The sequence below is a fragment of the Hippocampus zosterae genome, chromosome 14, assembly GCF_025434085.1.
Source record: "Hippocampus zosterae strain Florida chromosome 14, ASM2543408v3, whole genome shotgun sequence".
Taxonomy (NCBI): Eukaryota; Metazoa; Chordata; class Actinopteri; order Syngnathiformes; family Syngnathidae; genus Hippocampus; species Hippocampus zosterae.
The window spans coordinates 19,851,752-19,872,830 of record NC_067464.1 but is presented as its reverse complement, the minus strand read 5'-3'; the positions used below and the strand labels follow the sequence as shown (position 1 = coordinate 19,872,830).

Sequence of the window (21,079 nt, the reverse complement as noted above, 5' to 3'; positions counted from 1 at the left end):
CAGATGGGATAGGCTCCAGCACCCCCCGCGACCTTAGTGAGGATCAAGCGGTTCGGAGAATGGATGAAGTATATAGTAGTGATGGGTCCAGCGACACCGATGCATTGACACATGCGCCGGGCTCACAGAGCAAACCACGTGTCGATGCATGTGCTGGCTCATTACGTCACGTGATTGACACGTGAACTGCGTTGACACAGTCCAGGCTTCTAATTGACACACCGGCTGCGTTGACAGTCCAGGCTGCTAATTGACACATCGACTGTGTTGACACAGTCCAGGCTGCTAATTGACACATCGGCTGCGTTGACACAGTCCAGGCTGCTAATTGACACGTGAACTGCACCGGTGCAGTTTAGACTGCATCGGCTGCTTGGCACAGTACAGGCTGCGCCACTTAGTCCAGGGGGCGTCGACTCAGTGCAGAGGGCGTTGACGCAGCAAAAGCCCGCCGCACAGTGTATTTAAGGAAGTGGGTTTGGCGACACAATGCCACTTGCCGAAACAAGCCAGACCTCACTCACGCTCGCTTGTCGAAGTTCGTGTCAGTGCAGACTTCGTGTTCGTGCCTTGCCTTCCTTGCCGATTATGGAGCAGAGACGCAAATCATCCGCCGTGTGGGACCATTTTGATGTCCCGGAGAATAAGGTATTATTTATTTATTTATTTATTCAAATCGCCTTCTGTCGCCGAGAGCCTCTCGGCGAGAGGCACTCACCGAGTGCCTCTCAGACTATTGACATGTGTTGTACCATTCTAATCCGAATACATTTCAAGGTAACTCTTGGTTACTTCTTATTCACATTTCATTACAGGTGAAATGTCGAATTTGCCGGGTCGAATTGTCATACACCAACAGAAGCACCTCCACCATGCTGAGGCATTATCGGGCCAAGCATGAGAATGAAGTTCGCGATACACCCAGTATTACGCCAGGTATACAAACGTTCACTCATCTTTTCACGGTTGCTATGTTGATGATTTAATTGACAATCGGTAATTATTATTGGTTGACTCTCCACTCCATGTTTGACAATCAAGGTTCCACGAAGCAGCTGTACTGGAAGGACCAACACACTTCTTTCCCAAACCTCTCCCACCTCGCAAAGGAGTTCCTTTGTACGCTAGCCTCATCCGTCCCTTGTGAGCGTGTGTTCTCCACAGCAGGAGAAATTGCTTGTAAAAGACGCAACAGGCTGAAGTTTAAAACATTGGAGCATCTTATTTTTCTCAATAAAAATTTGTGAAATAAAACCCCACAAGCATCCTCATTCAAATGATCTTCACATTATTTGAACACATTGAATGTTGCAAAATGAATGCATGGATGTGAATGATATTGTACACTTCATCATCAAATCGATGAATGACCTTATGAAAATGTTTTGGAACAGTTGTAGATGCAAAACCGTGCTGGCAGCTACATAATGGATAATAAAAGAAAAATCCCAAACCATAGGGATCCTCCCAAAAACTAAGGATGTGCTGAGTAAGAGATCCTTGTACACATACTTTTATTACTTCCATATTTGACCTATTGTGTGGGAATATGGGGAAATGCCAGTAAAACAGTTTTAAAACTACAATACAAAGCAATCGGAACAATCACTGGTTCCAAATGGACGGAACCCACAAATCCACTGTTTATCAAATTAAACAATGAAATCTCATGACCTGATTGACTTCAAAATCGCCCAATTAATGTACAAAGCACACAATAATAACCTTTGCCAAAAGATCCAGAAGCTTTTTAAAATTTGAGAAAGTTGTCATAATTTAGGGGGTACTAATCTATACAAAAAAAATCCAAAACACGAACGAACATCACACAAAGGAGTGTATCTGTAATAGGTGTAAATCTGTGGAATGATTCTGAAACGGACCAGTAAAATGAGGAACTCTCTTGCTGAGATTAAAAATGAATTCGAGAGTAGTACAAGACAACTACACCAATCAGAATTAAGCTGATAAATTCGATACACTCATGAAATATAGCAATACATCAGAAATACATTGATGAGATTATTTAATATATTAATGAAATGTAGCATCCATTATGAATATGAGAAAATCGACATATACATGTGCTCTAAAGAGTATGTACTGTATATACAAACCTAATGTAAAAATGTATTAGTACAGCATACATAAGGGTAAAAGCATTTGTTGATATTTAGACTTTCTTTCCTATTTAGAAAAATGATCAATTCATATATAAGAAGGGGTAGGACTCGGGGTAGGTTTTTTGCTTCTTTCTACTCCTTTGAACACATATTTGTGATGATGATTATTTTCTTTTCCTTTTTTTATATCTTACCTTCACCTTTTGCCAATTTATTACCGAATTGTATATTTTATATGTTCAATATACAAAACAATTTATCAGTCAGTTCAGTCTGTTAAGTGGGTTGGCTGCAGGGATCTTGAAGGTCCAGCAGGTGGCAGTGGTCAGTGACACAGTATCAGCACAGTATCAACACAGTGTGTCAGTGTGTCGACACGCCTCATGAGGCCTCATGGACCCATCACTAGTATATAGTGGATAAATATGAGTACATAATGAAGAATAAATAATGATTATAGATGTGAGTAGATAATAAAGAATATATCTTTATTAAAAGCAGAAGCGTTCTTCATTGCAGGCCTAGTGTTAGGGAGGGGCCAGCCAGGCAGCCTCCTCAGCGAGGGTGCTCTGCACCTCACACCTGAGACTCATCAGCTCATCACCCACCTGTTGCCTATCTGCTCGTTTGGACTGGTACAAATTGACTCACAGACCATTCCCCAGTGCAAGTTCGTGCCGTCACCACACCAGTAGACTCTGTTGTCGGCTCCTGCGGCTTCTTGTTCCTTGTGCGGACATTTCCTTGTGGACTCCTGGTGCTTCTCCCTGAGTGATTTTGTGAAGACTTTTAAATAAACTACTCCAAGTGTTGGCTTCCACGATACCTGCCTGTTGTCGTGCTATTGGGGTCACATCCAAACCATAACACATAGTCAATTAATGATTGCAGGCATAACTTATGGGTTCATGAGGCGTGTCGACACACTGACACACTGTGTTGATACTGTGCTGATACTGTGTCACTGACCACTGCAACCTGCTGGACCTTCAAGATCCCTGCAGCCAACCCACTTAACAGACTAAACTGATAAATGTTTTTGTATATTGAACATATAAAATATACAATTCGGTAATAAATTGGCAAAAAGTGAAGATAAGATATAAAATAAGGAAAAGAAAATAGTCATCATCACAAATATGTGTTCAAAGGAGTAGAAAGAAGTAAAAAACCTACCCCGAGTCCTACCCCTTCTTATATATGAATTGATCATTTTTCAAAATAGGAAAGAAAGTCTACATATCAACAAATGCTTTTACCCTTATGTATGCTGTACTTATATATTTTTACAACTTTAGGTTTGTATATACAGTACACACTCATTGCAGCGCATGTATATGTCGATTTTCTCATATTCATAATGAATGCTACATTTCATTAATATATTAAATAATCTCATCAAAGTATTTCTGATGTATTGCTATATTTCATGAGTGTATCGAATTTGTCAGCTTAATTCTGATTTGTGTAGTTTTCTAGTACTACTCTCGAATTCATTTTTAATCTCAGCAAGAGAGTTACTCATTTTACTGGTCTGTTTCAGAATCATTCCACAGATTTACACGTATTACAGATACACTCCTTTGCGTGATGTTTGTTCGTGTTTTGGATTTTTTTGTATAGGTTAGTACCCCTTAAATTATGAAAACTTTCTCGAATTTCAAAAAGCTTCTGGATGTTTTGGCAAAGGAGGTTATTGTGTGCTTTGTACATTAATTAGGCGATTTTGAAGTAAATCAGGTCATGAGATTTCATTGTTTAATTTGATAAACAGGGCGGCCCGGTAGTCCAGTGGTTAGCACGTCGGCTTCACAATGCAGAGGTACCGGGTTCGATTCCAGCTCCGGCCTCCCTGTGTGGAGTTTGCATGTTCTCCCCGGGCCTGCGTGGGTTTTCTCCGGGTGCTCCGGTTTCCTCCCACATTCCAAAAACATGCGTGGCAGGCTGATTGAACACTCTAAATTGTCCCTAGGTGTGAGTGTGAGTGCGAATGGTTGTTCGTCTCTGTGTGCCCTGCGATTGGCTGGCAACTGATCCAGGGTGTCCCCCGCCTACTGCCCGAAGACGGCTGGGATAGGCTCCAGCACCCCCCGCGACCCTAGTGAGGATTAAGCGGCTCCGAAAATGGATGGATGGATGGATGAATTTGATAAACAGTGGATTTGTGGGTTCCGTCTATTTGGAGCCAGTGATTGTTCTGATTGCTTTGTATTCCATCCATCCATCCATCCATCATCTACCGCTTATCCGGGGCCGGGTCGCGGGGGCAACAGCTTTAGCAGGGAAGCCCAGACTTCCCTCTCCCTAGCTACTTCTTCCAGCTCTCCCCGGGGGATCCCGAGTCGTTCCCAGGCAAGCTGGGTGACATAGTCTCTCCAGCGTGTCCTGGGTCTTCCTCGGGGTCTCCTCCAGGTGGGACATGACCGGAACACCTCACCGGGGAGGCGCTCAGGAGGCATCCGAATCAGATGCCCAAGCCACCTCATCTGGCTCCTCTCGATGTGGAGGAGAAGCGGCTCGACTCTGAGCCCCTCCCGGATGACTGAGCTTCTCACCTTATCTCTAAGGGAGAGCCCGGACACCCTGCGGAGAAAACTCATTTCACCCGCTTGCATCCGGGATCTCGTTCTTTCGGTCAGGACCCATAGCTCGTGACCATAGGTGAGGGTTGGGACGTAGATCGACCGGTAAATTGAGAGCTTCGCCCTTTGGCTCAGCTCCTTCTTCACCACGACAGACCGATACAACGTCCGCATCACAGCAGACGCTGCACCGATCCGCCTGTCGATCTCCCGCTCCCTCCTACCCCCACTCGTGAACAAGACCCCAAGATACTTGAACTCCTCCACTTGGGTTAAGATCTCCTCCCCGACCCGGAGGGGGCACTCCACCCTTTTCCGACTGAGGACCATGGTTTCATATTTGGAGGTGCTGATCTTCATCCCAACCGCTTCACACTCGGCTGCGAAACGCTCCAGTGAGAGTTGGAGAGCCCCGTTTGAAGGAGCCAACAGCACCACATCATCTGCAAAAAGCAGGGATGCAATACTGAGGCCCCCAAAACGGACCCCCTCAACGCTTCGGCTGAGCCTAGAAATTCTGTCCATAAAGGTTATGAACAGAATCGGCGACAAAGGGCAGCCTTGGCGGAGTCCTACCTCCACTGGAAACGATTCCGACTTACTGCCGGCAATGCGAACCAAACTCTGACATCGGTGGTATTGTGACCGAACAGCCCGTATCAGGGGGTTCGGTACCCCATACCCACGAAGCACCCCCCACAGAACTCCCCGAGGGACACGGTCAAACGCCTTCTCCAAGTCCACAAAACACATGTAGACTGGTTGGGTGAATTCCCACATACCCTCAAGGACCCTGCTAAGGGTGTAGAGCTGGTCCACTGTTCCACGGCCAGGACGAAAACCACACTGCTCCTCCTCAATCTGAGGCTCGACTTCCTGACGGATCCTCCTCTCCAGCACCCCTCAATAGACCTTACCAGGGAGGCTGAGGAGTGTGATCCCTCTGTAGTTGGAACACACCCTCCGGTCCCCCTTTTTAAAAAGAGTGACTACCACCCCGGTCTGCCAATCCAGAGGCACTCTCCCTGTTGTCCACGCGATGTTGCACAGGCGTGTCAACCAGGACAGCCCCACAACATCCAGAGCCTTGAGGAACTCCGCGCGGATATCATCCACTCCTGGGGCCTTGCCACCGAGGAGCTTTTTAACCACATCGGTGACTTCAACCACAGAGATAGGAGAGCCCACCTCAGAGTCCCCAGGCTCTGCTTCCTCCAAGGAAGGCGTGTTGGTGGAGTTGAGGAGGTCTTCGAAGTACTCTGCCCACCGGTTCACAACGTCCCGAGTCGAAGTCAGCAGCGCCCCATCCCCACTGTATACAGTGTTAGTGGTGCACTGCTTCCCCCTCCTGAGACGTCGGATGGTGGACCAGAATTTCCTCGAAGCCGTCCGGAAGTCGGCTTCCATGGCCTCACCGAACTCTTCCCACGCTCGGGTTTTTGCCTCGGCGACCACCGAAGCCGCGGCCCGCTTGGCCAATCAATACCCGTCAGCTGCCTCTGGGGTCCCACAGGCCATAAAGGCTCGATAGGACTCCTTGTTCAGCTTGACGGCATCCCTTACTGCTGGTGTCCACCAGTGAGTACGGGGGTTGCCGCCACGACAGGCACCAACCACCTTACGGCCACAACTCAGATTGGCCGCCTCAACAATAGAGGCATGGAACATGGTCCACTCTGGCTCAATGTCCCCCGCCTCTCCCGGAACATGGGAAAAGCTCTGTCGGAGGTGGGAGTTGAAACTCCTTCTGACAGGGGATTCCGCCAGACGCTCCCAACAAACCCCCACTATACATTTGGGTCTGCCAGGACGGACCTGCATCTTCCCCCACCATCGGAGCCTACTCACCACCAGGTGGTGATCAGTTGACAGCTCCACCCCTCTCTTCACCCGAGTGTCCAGAACATGCGGCCGCAAATCCGATGATACAACTACAAAGTCGATCATCGAACTGCGGCCTAGGGTGTCCTGGTGCCAAGTGCACATATGGACACCCTTACGTTTGAACAAGGTGTTCGTTATGGACAATCCGTGACGAGCACAGAAGTCCAGTAACAAAACACAACTCGGGTTCTGATTGGGGGGGCCGTTCCTCCCAATCACGCCCCTCCAGGTCTCACTGTCATTGCCCACGTGAGCAGTGAAGTCCCCCAGCAGAACAAGGGAGTCCCCAGCAGGAGTACTCTCCAGCACACCCTCCAGGGACTCCAAAAAGGGTGGGTATGCTGAGCTGCTGTTTGGTGCATATGCACAAACAACAGTCAGGACCCGTCCACCCACCCGAAGGCGGAGGGAGGCAACCCTCTCGTCTACCGGTGTGAACCCCAATGTACAGGCACTGAGCCGGGGGGCAATGAGTATGCCCACACCTGCTCTGCGCCTCTCACCGTGAGCAACTCCAGAGTGGAAGAGAGTCCAACCCCTCTCGAGAGAACTGGTACCAGAACCCAGGCTGTGTGTGGAGGCAAGTCCGACTATATCCAGTCGGAAATTCTCTGCCTCACACACCAGCTCGGGCTCCTTCCCTGCCAGAGAGGTGACATTCCATGTCCCAAGAGCTAGCTTCTGCAGCCGAGGATCGGACCGCCAGGGTCCCCGCCTTTGGCTGCCGCCCAGTTCACATTGCACCCGACCCCTTTGGCCCCTCCCATGGGTGGTGAGCCCATGGGGAGGGGGACCCACGTTGCCTCTTCGGGCTGTGCCCGGCCGGGCCCCATGGGTGTAGGCCCGGCCACCAGGCGCTTGCCAACGAGCCCCACCTCCAGGCCTGGCTCCAGAGTGGGGCCCCGGTGACCCGCGTCCGGGCAAGGGAAACCTAGATCCATTTATTGTAATCATCATTGGGGTCTTTGAGCCGTGCTTTGTCTGGCCCCTCACCTAGAACCTGTTTGCCATGGGTGACCCTGCCATGGGTGACCCTGCCAGGGGCATAAAGCCCCAAACAACTTAGCTTCTAGGATCATTGGGACACACAAACCCCTCCACCACGGTAAGGTGACGACTCACGGAGGGGTGCTTTGTATTGTAGTCTTAAAACAGTGTGTTTTACTGGCATTTCCCCATATTTTCACACAATAGGTCAAATATGGAAGTAATAAAAGTATAATGTGTACAAGGATCTCTTATTCAGCACATCCTTAGTTTTTGGGAGGATCCCTATGGTTTGGGATATTTTTCTTTTAACATTATCTATTATGTAGCTGCCAGCATGGTTTTGCATCTACAACTGTTCCAAGAAATTTTCATAAGGTCATTCATCGATTTGATGATGAAGTGTATACAATATCATTCACATCCATGCATTCATTTTGCAACATTCAATGTGTTCAAATAATGTGAAGATCATTTGAATGAGGATGCTTGTGGGCTTTGACTTCACAAATTTTTATTGAGAAAAATAAGATGCTCCAATGTTTTAAACTTCAGCCTGTTGCGTCTTCTAGAAGCAATTTCCCCTGCTGTGGAGAACACACGCGCACAAGGGACGGATGAGGCTGGCGTACAAAGGAACTCCTTTGCGAGGTGGGAGAGGTTTGGGAAAGAAGTGTGTTGGTCCTTCCAGTACAACAGCGGGTCCCGGTCACGTGCAATAATCCCCTGTGCCAGGTACCGCTGGACCTCAGATACTGCATTTGCTATTGCACCACCTCTTCCCAGTCTCCCCACCTCATCATCCAGATGACTCCACAGGCCACCTAAAAAACAAAAACAAACAAATTGGCATTTAGAACAGTTTCCAATAAACTAATAATGATGAATAACATGCCTGATGTGGTTGCAGAGGGCTGTGATGATGGTCCAGGCTTGGCCTCGATTGTGCACCCGATGACACGCATGCACTCAGCCCGCAGTCAGGATATGCCCTCCGTGCACCTGGAGGAACTGTGGAATCCAAGTGATTTGAATCTGGGGTCTAGAAGTGTTGCTAAGGTTAACACACTCATAGACTCCAAACTGGAAGCAGTGTCTGTGACTCGACGCTTGAGGTGTTCATGGAGTTGTATGACTGGCTATGTGTGCAGGGTTTAAGCGTGGGGCTCAAGTGCAGCATTTTCATCATCGGGATGACCTTTGAACCTGAAACTTTCCTCTCTTCAGACAACTCCACTGTAGCCTGATGGAATGGAGAAAGCACAAGTAGTGCTTCTCCTATAATGGTGAACTCATCAGCTGTCAGTGGAGCCAAATCTGTCTTTAGGGAGGCCAGAGATACCCACACTTCCTTCTCACCATGCAGCCTTGACAGCATTTCATAGGTACTGTTCCAGCGTGTTGGCACTTCATTGATAAGTTTCAGGGTTGGACGTCCCATCTGTTGCTGCACCTGAGCAAACTTCTCCTTGGCTGTAGTGCTTGAACGGAAATACGTAACAATGTGCCGAGCTTTGGTTTGGTTTGGTTTGGCTTTGTTCCTAATGTCTGTAAGTGCAGGGACCTGATCGCACAATTTTCTAACTAATGAATTAAGACTATGTGCAATGCAAATTGATGCGCCTCAAGTTGTTTGCCACCTGCTAAAAGACAAAAGGGGAAGAAAAAAACAAAATGAAAGAAAATGGGTTTTTTGGGGGTACATTATTTTGTGACGTGGTGGTGTTAATAGGGGTGTTCACACACATATTTGCATCTGTGCTGCACCAACGTGAGAGAAATAACAGATGACGGAAGTACAACAGAGCACGAAAGCAACGCATTTAATACCCGTATGTAATCAACTCTTCTGATGCGTAGCGAGTCTGCTCCTGTAGCGTTCACACGTCCCATTTTATATCGGTGCTGCCTCGCAAACTAGCATTTACTCTGGAGTAAACTGTTAAACCACCTCCTGAGCAGGGTTAAATTTGCTCTGGTTTAAGCTGTTTTCAGGGGCTACACCGGTATAACTTAGTACGTGTGAACGCTCTACGGGGGGCAGCCTCTGTGCTACACCGGAGAAAAAGTTGCCGTGTGAACACCCCTATTAAGAGGTGGATCAGGTCACTAAATACCCTCCCTCAAAGCCCAGTCCCGAAACTCACTGCCCAAAATTGGTACTTAAAGTAAACCAACACAAGCACAGAGAGACAACGAACACCCCACCAACTAGAACTTAAAGCGCAATATGATTTGGCATAGCAAAACTCTGCCAAATCATATGAAAACATCCGTCAACTAAATATCCACTCTAGCTATCCAACTCAGTAAAATGATAAAACGGTGACTGAAAGTAAATAGTCAATTGAGTAAAACTTGAAGAAAATGAACATAGCTCGCACTTGAACCTGGACATTTTGAAACGTCTTTCCAGACTTCCCGGGGTGAGAGGACGCTGGCGTGCATGTCGCCGCTTCTCATTCCAAAACGTTTCCAATCTTTACAAAGCACATATTTTTCTTCTGATTTTTCCTTGCCCTTCTGTTTTTGGACTGTTTGGACTGTGATTGATGTAGCAAATCATAGCTTCACCTGGTCAACCAAACCCAAATCGTAACTTAGTCCATGGGCTAACGCCGCTAGCTTAAACTTACCGGCTGTCACCGCACCGGCATTTCTCCCTTGTCATGGCGCGGCACAACTTCGCCGCCTTTGGGTTATTTCTGATACTTCTGACGTTCTGCCATCATTCAGCGACAGGACTACTCCATTATTCTGTCGCGGATCTTCTCCGGATCCGGGGGATTGCACCGGAGCCTCCACCGCCGGAACTGCACCATCATCCTGACATCGCTCGCCTGCCTCGACGTCGCTACATTCACCGCGGGTCGCGTAGACATGTTGACTGCAAAAATGCTGGCTCAATCAACTCGACCTGGTCCACTTCTCGACGTCCTCCCAGGAACCGCGGCCGCAACACCACCGACTATGCAGTAGCCCGCCTGGCTAGGTCGGCTAACGGCACTGCCGCCGTCAAACACGACACCTCCGTTGTCAACTTTGGACTGCTGAACATCCGCTCACTTACGAACAAGGGACACCTCATTCAAGATGTACTCGCCGAACGCAAACTTGACTTCCTCGTTTTAACAGAAACCTGGCAACAAACAAACGAGTTCGCTGCTCTGAATGACTCCACTCCTCCCGGCTTTGTTTACATCTGCCGCCCCCGCGGCAACGGCCGTGGAGGAGGGCTCGCGGTAATCCACCGCGAGAAATGGAAAGTCTTACCAGTCTCCGTTCCTCAATCAAGCACTTTTGAATGCATGGTGTTTAAACTCCCTGGACCCACGCCAACCATCATTGCCATAGTTTACCGCCCCCCAAAGCCGCATAATGATTTCATCAATGAATTTTCCAGTTTAATCACACACTTATCCACTCTCTCGCCAAATTTAATTTTGCTGGGAGATTTCAATATTCACATGGACAACCCCAACCTGCCACTCACAAGAGACTTCACATCCTACCTGGAGAGTCTCGCGATACACTGTCTCACTGACTTCCCCACCCACATCAAAGGCCACACATTGGACTTGGTTTGCTGCTCCGGCCTCTCCCCCTCCAAGCCCACTGCTGATGTTTTTCCTGAAACCGATCATTTTCTCCTCACTTTTAACACCGTACTCCGTCTCTCTACGATCAAAACCTCCCGCCTCATTTCTTTTCGTAATATCAAAAATATCAACATTGACACCTTCTGCTCCATGATCGACCGTTGCCCGCCTCCAGACACCCTTTCAAACACGGATGACCTCACCGCCCACTACAACTCCTGCCTCACAAATACTCTTAATTCTCTCGCCCCCCTGAAGACCAGGACTGCTTCATTCTCTACATCTGCCCCCTGGTTTACACCCGCTCTTCGATCATTGAAATCAAAAAACCGCCAACTTGAGCGACTCTATAAGAAAACCGGTCTCACCATCCATAAGGACATGTACACTACCCATATCACTAAATACAAGGACCAAATTGCACAAGCCAAATCCAGCTACTACTCTGGCCTCATCCTCTCCAACGAAGGAAATTCAAGATCTCTCTTCTCCGTCATGAACAAAATCCTCCGGCCACTAAACTCTCTCCCCCTCCACCTGTACTCCACAGCAACCTGCAACTCCATAATGGAACACTTCAACCACAAAATCCTCAAGATCCATCACCAACTCCATCACAACCTGCCTGCCCCCCCCCCATCTGAAACTTCTTCTCCTTGTCATTTTTTCTCCAGTTTTGTTCTACCAACGACTGCTGAATTATCCGACCTCATACTCAAATCCAAGCCCACCACTTGCCAGCTTGATCCCCTCCCTTCATCCCTTGTTAAATCCTGCCTTCCTTCTGTGCTTCCTCACATATCTGCTATTATCCACTCCTCACTCTCTTCTGGTATTGTCCCATTACTCCTCAAAACCGCTGCTATTACCCCCACACTGAAAAAACATGGCTCTGACCCCAACAACTTTGATAACCTCCGCCCCATCTCCAACCTTCCATTTATCTCAAAAATCCTTGAAAAAACTGTTGCTGCTCAACTCCACTCCCACCTGTCCCTTCACTCTCTCTATGAACCCTTTCAGTCCGGTTTCCGCCCCCGCCACAGCACAGAGACTGCCCTAATCCGTATTGTAAATGATCTCCTCATAGCATCTGACTCCGGTTTAGTCTCCATCCTCATCCTCTTAGACTTGAGCGCTGCCTTTGACACAATCTCTCACCCTATCCTCCTCAATAGACTCTCCTCCATTGGTCTCTCCCACACTCCCCTCAGTTGGTTCCACTCCTACCTCACTGGCCGCACACAGTTTGTCCAGCTCAAATCATTCACCTCAAAGGCCTCCCCAGTCACCACAGGTGTACCACAGGGATCTGTCCTAGGTCCACTTCTCTTCATCATCTACCTCCTGCCTCTTGGCCATATCCTCCGCAAATTTAACATCCACTTTCACTGCTTTGCTGATGACACCCAGCTCTACCTCTCCTGCAAGCCAATCTCCATACTCCCACCCCCCTCCCTCACCTCTTGCCTCTCCGAACTCAAAACATGGTTCACAACAAACTTTCTTAAATTAAATGCTATAAAACTGAAGTCCTCCTTCTTGGCACCAAATCCACTTTATCCAAAGTAAACAGTTTTTCCTTCAACATTGACAGTTCCCTCGTGTCCCCCTCCCCCCAGGTTAAGAGTCTGGGTGTCATCCTGGATAGTATGCTCACCTTCCATTCACATATCAACACCATCACCCGCACTGCTTATTTCCACCTCCGCAATATTACCAGACTTCGCCCTTCCCTCACCCCCCGCACCACTGCTATCCTTGTCCACAGTCTTGTCACATCCCGCCTTGATTACTGCAACGCAGCTGGTTCAGAACGCCTCTGCTCGTATCATCACAAAAACATCTTCCCACCAGCACATCACCCCCGTTCTCCAACAGCTCCACTGGCTCCCTGTTCAATATCGAATCAACTACAAACTGCTTCTATATACATATATGGCCATCCACAACCTGGCCCCTCCTTACCTATCTGACCTTCTCCAGGTGCATATCCCCTCTCGCTCCCTCAGATCCTCGTCCTCCCTCCGCCTGTCAGTGCCCCCTGCCCGACTGATCACCATGGGAGCCAGAGCCTTCAGTCACGCTGCTCCAAAGCTCTGGAACAACCTACCTCCGGACCTCCAAAACTGCACACCTCTTTCCACTTTCAAGTCCCGACTAAAAACACACCTGTTCAGAATTGCCTACAACACATAGCTCTTCCATTTCCTATGTTTTTATGATTTTATGTCCTGTTTTTTTATATAACATCTCGTTTACAAATTTTTACATTGTATTTTCTTATTGTTTGTACAGTGTCCTTGGGTGGCATGAAAGGCGCTTTTAAATAAAATGCATTATTATTATTATTATTATTACATTTTGGATCCCACCATAAAATGTGGAACAACCTGCAGCTGTTGCTTGGCAACCATCTTCTACACTTTCAGATGACGCAGTAACAAAACCTCATTTTCCAGCTGGGCCTACATCCATATGTTAACTTAAAGCTTTAATTCAGGCATAACCACCCGTAACTGTCTATAATTAATGTAGCAACATTCTGATTGCTGTTTTTTTTTTTTGGTCTGTATTGTACGCAATTTTCTCTCTCTGGTAACGTGTGTTAATTGATTGACATTGTGCAATGTACGCTGCCCTAAAGATGTAAGTGTGGATATATTAAAGGATGTTACTCACTCTCATTCAGTTGAATGGACCCTGCAAGGTGCGCAGCGCTCGCATACATTTATACCACAAGCCAGAGGCATCATTAACTTTCATGGACAAGGGGGGCTTGACTCCAAGGAGGTGCACAGATGGTCAGAATTAAAATCACTACAATACAGTGTAAATATTTCAAGCCACCAGTAGATTTTGTGTAATTTCAATCATTTTTTTTCTAATACAGTACACAAACACAGGAAGTATGCTTCTGAACTTAACCTCATAAAACATATACACACTGTGTGGTGTACACAAAAGTACAAGCAGAAAAGGTCACCGTGTGACCTCATCCTCTCCTTCTGCCTGCCGCTACAACAGCGGTCGGGAACTCGGAGTCCTCGAGCGCCATAGCCTGTGTTTTTTTCCATCCTTCCCTACTCCAACACACCTGATTCAATTGTTCATGATCGTTTCCGGCCTCTACAGAGCTTGCTGATGAGCTGATGATTGGAATCATACAGTATAGAGGGGATCTAAAACAGGCCGGAAAATGGCTCTTGAGGAACCGGAGTTCCCTTTCCCTGCACTGCAGGATACATTGAAACACATTTCATTATGACCTGATCAACATCGAGGCAAATGACATGCCTGTGGCTCACAACACAGCGTCTGTTTGCTCCCAAATAGATTTGAAGTCACAGAGTTTATATTCCAGTGAAACGTGACTAAATTGGTCGGAGGAAAATATTACTCAATGGCTTCATAATTAAATAATAAAGTAATATTAAATTGAAAATACTTTTAAGTCCATGTTAAAAGCCATGCCTTCCTCCTTGCCTCTAATTGAGGTCATTCATACATTTTTTTTCCAATTCCATTTTTTTAATTGCACAGTAATTGTATTTTTAGTATTTATGCATTATTTTTTGTGATTTCTAAAAATTTAAATTATTCATGTATTTTGTCTTAAGTGTATGTAGTTATACAGTATATATAGCAGATATATATATATATTGTATTTTTAATTATGTAGTTTGAGTTACCTTGTGTCTGAAACATGCGATTTAACCTTAACCTTATTTTTTTGTTTTTTTACTGTTTTTTTGGTGACATTATTATTGACTGACATTTTTCATATTCACATTCAGAATATTAAATCCACATTTGAGTTTCATAGGCCTATGATTTCTAGACTGTCTGGACCACAAGTGGATTTTTTTTCATCCCTGTGAAACGAAGTCCTTTAAAGAGAAAGTCAACCACCAAATATCTTCTTTACAATATTATGTCCTATGCACCTGCGCTCGTCTTCACACAGCTTTATGATTCATATTTTGTTTGTGGAGTATGAATTAAGCAGGAAAATCCATAGTTTCTTTTTATTTTTTTGCCATGTCAGCAAGGGGTTGGGGTGGAGGTGGGACATTTTGCCACTTTCTGACAATTACAAATGACATCAGAGTTGCTCAGGGCGCAAGTGACAGCACCGGGCAAAATGGCCGCTGCCGGAGATGGACAAAAACGATTTTACTGCTTAACTCAAAGTCCGCAAATGCAATATTACGGTAATCAGAATCCTGTGCAGAGACGAGTGGGGCTGCATGGAACATTTTGTGAAAAACATTTTTGGGATGACTTCCCTTTTCAGCCCGCATACCACTGATTGGGTAAACGTTTGCGAGTGTTTCTGAACTTAGATTTTTTGCGGGGGTTTAATCAAGGTCGCAAACATTCACCCAACATGCGACAGAAGTTTGCCAATATTTTTCATGCCATTTCTTGTTGCAGGGTATTTTTGAACACGTTCAAAATTCCACATCTATTTTTCTACCAGCGACGTGAAATTTTCCTTTCGCTGATTTTTAAAAAATGTAATTGTAGTCTAAAGAAGAGCTGTAAATATTCTGATATACAACAGTATAGAGTTCCATTCCTACAACCACGGAAATGCAGCACACTGAACGATACGGCTGCCGCATGGAAACGGTTCACCAAAACACAATCTAACCCTTGACCAGTACAAAGTGATGTACTCTTGCTTCCACTTTGGTTTGAGCCTGGTAAATAAAATCCTGGAGTGTGTGAAACTTATTCACTGTGAAAGTGTGCGAGTGCATAAATGTATCAGGTAATTAGTCGAGGAAAGAAAATGTATCCGTCAATAGGATTACAGCACAGTGGGAAACAAGGTAGAGAAGGTGAAACACTCCGACATCCTGCACGGTTAACAGTGCGTCCCAATTCCCTCCTTTTCTCCCTTGGCTCAGTGTGAGCATGTCCTACAAAGCAGTCTGATGGAGCAATTATATACCAAACAGATTTAAAAAGCTGATGTTAGTAAGTATTTTTCAGCTTCAGTATTTGGAAAATGAGAGCAACGTTTGCAATGCTTCTCAATTCAAATTCCAAATGGTTTGGGGTAGGAATGTCAGTTTGTTTAAATCACAGGTGTCAAACTCAAGGCCCAGGGGCCCAGTCTGCCCCACCATGTCATTTTATATGCCCCCACCACCCGGAAAGGAAATCATGTCTCTCCACTTGCATGAACCTCGTTAAAATCTCTACCGAAATATTCATAAGTAATATCGTTGCGAATTTGCCATAATTTTGTTCCCGTGTTTACACTCACTTGAATAATAATGAGTGGTCGACTGGTTAGCGTGTCAGCCCCACAGTGTAGTGGTGCAGGGTTGGATTCCGGCTCTGGCCTTCATGTGTGGAGTTTGCATGTTCTCCCCATGCCTGCGTGGGTTTTCTCCGGGCACTCCGTCTTCCTCCCACATTCCAAAAACATGCGTGGCAATTTCATGGGACACTCTAAAATTTAGAGTGTCCCATTAAACGCAGTGTTTATCTATCAATGCATTAACTTGCTGTGTACAAATACAGTAATAATGTGATGAGACGATTAAACTTTTTGTGGTTTCAATGACATAAGGGCCCTCTAAAGTGGCCCGCGACAAAAGGAGTTTGACGCCCCTGATTTAAATGATTTCCCCCTGAACAATTAATTCTGAAATTTTCGATTGTTACCCTTTCATGTGTTTTGTAATCTCTATGCTCCTCATCCCCAAGAGGGAACAGTTTTCTTGAAATATGAATTCAGGGTGAATGTAATAAATAAATGCACTCAAGAGATTTAACATACATTCCCTTCTAAAATTACTGTAACGCGCTTCATTTCCGACTGATACAAAACAGAGAAGCAGACACTTACAATGCCAGGAAGGATCAAGAAAAACATAGCGTCAAGAGTTGCCATGTTTGTAATGCCATTTGTGTTATGATTTTTGTTCAGATTACATTTGGTTTTGTATTTCGTTCCCTGGGTTCTGTCAGTCTTTGTCAGATCATTGTGTGTCGATGTGCTCCTGTCATAGGTGTTTGTTTGTTACTTTGGTTTCTTGTAGTGTTCAGGACATTGTGTTTTTTTATTTTGTTTTCTTCCAGTGAACCCTGCAAGTGTTTTTCTTGTTTGTTTTTTTGTAAATAATTTGGTTCTGTCTTGTTCTGGAGGAAGAATAAAACACTCATTGAGGACGTTTGAATTCATTCAAGTCAAATCTGGTCGTTGTGTTGATCGAGCGGCGCTTTTGATATTAGACCAAAACTTAAAGTTGAAAGAGCTATTTTCATGCTCTGTTTTTCCGTGTCAGTTTCCATTCCTCCATCGCTACCAGATCTGCTCTCTGATGTGGATTTCTCATACTCGCTAAGAGAGAAAAAATCAGCAAACAAACTAGACCAGACAGAGTTCTTTTATGGCTTTAAACAACACAAACACTGTGGCTCAGGTTACAGTGACTGCTTTATTTTGTTTTTATATCCATAATGTCAGATTTTCTTTGATGATAGGATCGAAGTCTGTAAAATAATATTTAATACATTTCCTTATCAATTGCCTGCCTAAAAGGTATTATATCCTCTGCGAGTGCTTTTTGTTTACTTTTTTTTCTCTTGAGTTACATTAGCCTTTTTTGTCGTTGCCCTCTGCTTCCTGGGGGAGTTAAGCTTCTTTTTTCCCGCACGGAAAGCCTATGTCAAGGTGCTCTGATAAAGCCAGATATAGGATACAATTGCAGATAGTCTACATCAAAGACATAATATATCTGTAAGTTTTAAAAAAAGGAACTTTTTTTTTAAAGCACTTTTAAACATTTTCAATTCCATCTTGATCAGTCACCAGCCTTTGGGGTAATTAACAAAATAAGTTTCTTTTTTTATTGTTTGTTTGTTTTATCCCGGGCGGCCCGTTGCTCCAGTGGTTAGCACGTCGACCTCATAGTGCAGAGGTACCGGGTTCAATTCCAGCTCCGGCCACCTTGTACAGAGTTTGCATGTTCTCCCCGGGCCTTGGTGGGTTATCTCGGGGTACTCGAGTTTCCTCCCATATTCCAAAAACATACATAACAGGCTGATTGAAGACTCCATATTGTCACTAGGTGTGAGTGTGAGCGCGGATGGTTGTTCGTCTCTTTGTGCCCTGCAATTAGGCTGGCAACCGATTCAGGATGTCCCCTGCCTACTGCCCGAAGATGGCTGGGATAGGCTCCAGCACCCCCCTGCGACCCTTGTGAGGATAAAGTGGTTCAGAAAATGGATGGATGGATTGTTTTATCACAGATTAGTTGGTATTAGGTGTTTAACGCGTGGACCTAAAAGTGCAGAGGTCTTGGGTTTGATCTCAGCTCTGGCCTTCCTGTGGGGAGTTTGCATGTTCTCCCCATGCCTGCGTGAATTTTCTCCGGGTACTCCGGTTTCCTCGCACATTCCAAAAACATGCATGATTGAACACTCGAAATTGCTCATTCCTTAATTATGTTATTTGAAATCGTGCATAGGTATTCATATGAGTGTGAAAGGTTGTTTGCGGTATAATCCCTGCAAATGACTGGCCTCTAGCCGAGGGTGTACGCTTATTATTTATTTACTTATTTAGCCCCAAATCAGCTGGGATGGGCTGTAACTCACGCACCATCCTAATGAGGAAAGAAACAGTAGAGTGTATAAAATAGATGGTTGGACAGCTCTTAACACGATTTTGTGGCCACTTGCTTAAATGTCATTCTCTTTGAGAAGCAATGAGCAGAAAAGTGTATCAGCTATCTAGCCACTGCGGCAACAGCAAAATTAATGGGTGTTTTTCAGCAGCACAGACCTGCCCCACGACACAGCACTGTTTTGAGTGCAAAGAGATGAGAGAAGGAGAAGCGATAATCTCTTCTCGGGCTTCCTGCTGGCTCTGCTTCACCATGTTCAGATTAACTGCTGCACCGTGACCTTTAATACATTCCTTGTTGTGCTTGCTTTGGTTCAATGCCACTATTTTTATCAGCACAGAGCACTAAGATAGTGTCAGTCCCAAAAAAGTCAACTTTTTTTTAACAAGCAAATTTGCTGTTCGACTTTGAACAGATTAGTTTTGAAAAGATTGTATGAATGAATAGTTATTAGTTTCAGTATTTGCTGACTTAACTCAACTGCAGGGTTGACTGTTTTTTTATTTTTTGGTCATATGGTCTTTCTACCAGTCCATACTGACCAGCTGCACGGTCCTCGATGCGCTCTGCAGATAATACTGTCTCAGGGGAAAAGAATCGGAGCGATGAAGACGGTGATAATAAGGATATGTATGCGCGTGTGATTGTCCAGTTGTGTATATGTATGCGTGTACAGGTCATAGCTGCTTCGTCGAGGTCTGCTCATGAAGACAGTCCCGGCTTATTAGTCCATGGCCGACAAGGAGGGGGGTGATGGTGGGGGCCCTAGATTCCATGCGTACTTCCATCCAGGGGAAAGGGCCAGATAGCGTTGTTTGTTTTGGAGGGCCGGCCGCCAACAATTTCAGACAGCCTTGAGTCCGTCACCTGTATCTCTCCAATGGCGCCGATCAGCCAAATCCGCAATCTCTTTCCGCAGCATGGATTCCAATTTCTCCATGTTGTTTTCGATCGTACGGAGTCGCTCCAAAACCGCATCAATTTGTGGTTGAGCTCAGTCACCGCTTGAGTCGGAGTGTTGGACACTCGCACCAAACCATCCAGAATGACCGGCAGCTTCTTCCCTTCCAATAAAGCCACTCCCGTCAGTTAATTTTTGCGATAGAACAGAAAGCTGCCAACACAAAACAGCAGCATAACCGCAGGCTCCCCCCTGCCTGTTCTCTTTGTCGAAACAATTTTGTCGATTGCATCGAGAGACCAACCAACTAATTCCATGGTTAGTTCTTCGGATGAAAAATACGGTAGGAGGCTAGGAAAAGTTAGACAAACACAACACAAAGACTAAGTGGCGAGCAAGGAGAGAGTGGGGTGAGGGCAGGAGCTGAGCAAAAAGTGTCCGCCTTCGTCGAGAGCCAAGCAGAAAGAGTTTCACCAGTTGATCAAAGATGTCATGCTGTTGTAACCCAGCCTTGATAAGACTGTTATCACCCTACAGAAACAAAAAATAATATATTTGTTTGTGATACTGCTGTTTTCCGAGGGACAATTAACGCACCCCAGCGCTCGGAGCGAGGACCCGTTAACATTCTCGCACTTTCCCAGGCGGGTCGAAATGAAAGAACGATAAATGAAAACTTGTCCTTGAACCTCTACCTGTGCAAGATGGTAAAGTTAAATCCTGTGGCAATCTTTCTTTTTTTTTCTTTCCAGGACAAGAGAAGGGTTTAGAAGAGATAACGTTCTTAGTGAGTGTTTTTTTGTTGAATATGCCCGATTAGCATTTCTAGCATTCGATTTGTAACATAAAAAAATGAAGGAATGAAGTTGGTGAAAATTGAGATTGTTGTTCTGTTGATATAAGATATAACTGTGCCGCTACAAAGGAAAGAAAAAGGGATAAACCATTGTACCGACACGTGTGCTCCGTAGCAAGTGTATTAACATCGAGCTAAGCTAATGTGCTCACGGCGAATAGCGCTGTGGCCTTCGTTCGAGCGAATTTTAGAAAATCGTTATTTTCCCTAGCCGATTATTGCCACGTTTAGTGAATGCCTTGCGCATTTTGTGCACGCTGGTTTTTTTTGGGGACTCATAGACCATCAAAAGATTGGACTACGTCAGGGGTGCCCATTAGGTAGATCCTGACTACCGGTAGATCTAAGACAGGTCCCAAGTAGATCCGAGGAGTGTAGAGAAGAAAAAAAACAAACAACCATTTGTGTGTCTTTGTACATGTCAGTAATATATTTTTTGTGTTAATATACACTGCACACTAATCAGTCTCATTTTCACAAAAAAATATATATTTAAAA

General features: G+C 45.6%; 1 long non-coding RNA gene across 1 annotated transcript; it reads left to right on the top strand.

Annotated features, from left to right (window-relative positions):
* The first annotated feature begins 242 nt into the window (after positions 1-242).
* On the top strand, positions 243-1,154 carry LOC127614556 (uncharacterized). The gene is made up of 3 exons (XR_007966599.1): positions 243-648; positions 816-936; positions 1,042-1,154. It is a non-coding gene; the product is annotated as an uncharacterized LOC127614556 (long non-coding RNA).
* The last annotated feature ends 19,925 nt before the right edge of the window (positions 1,155-21,079 follow it).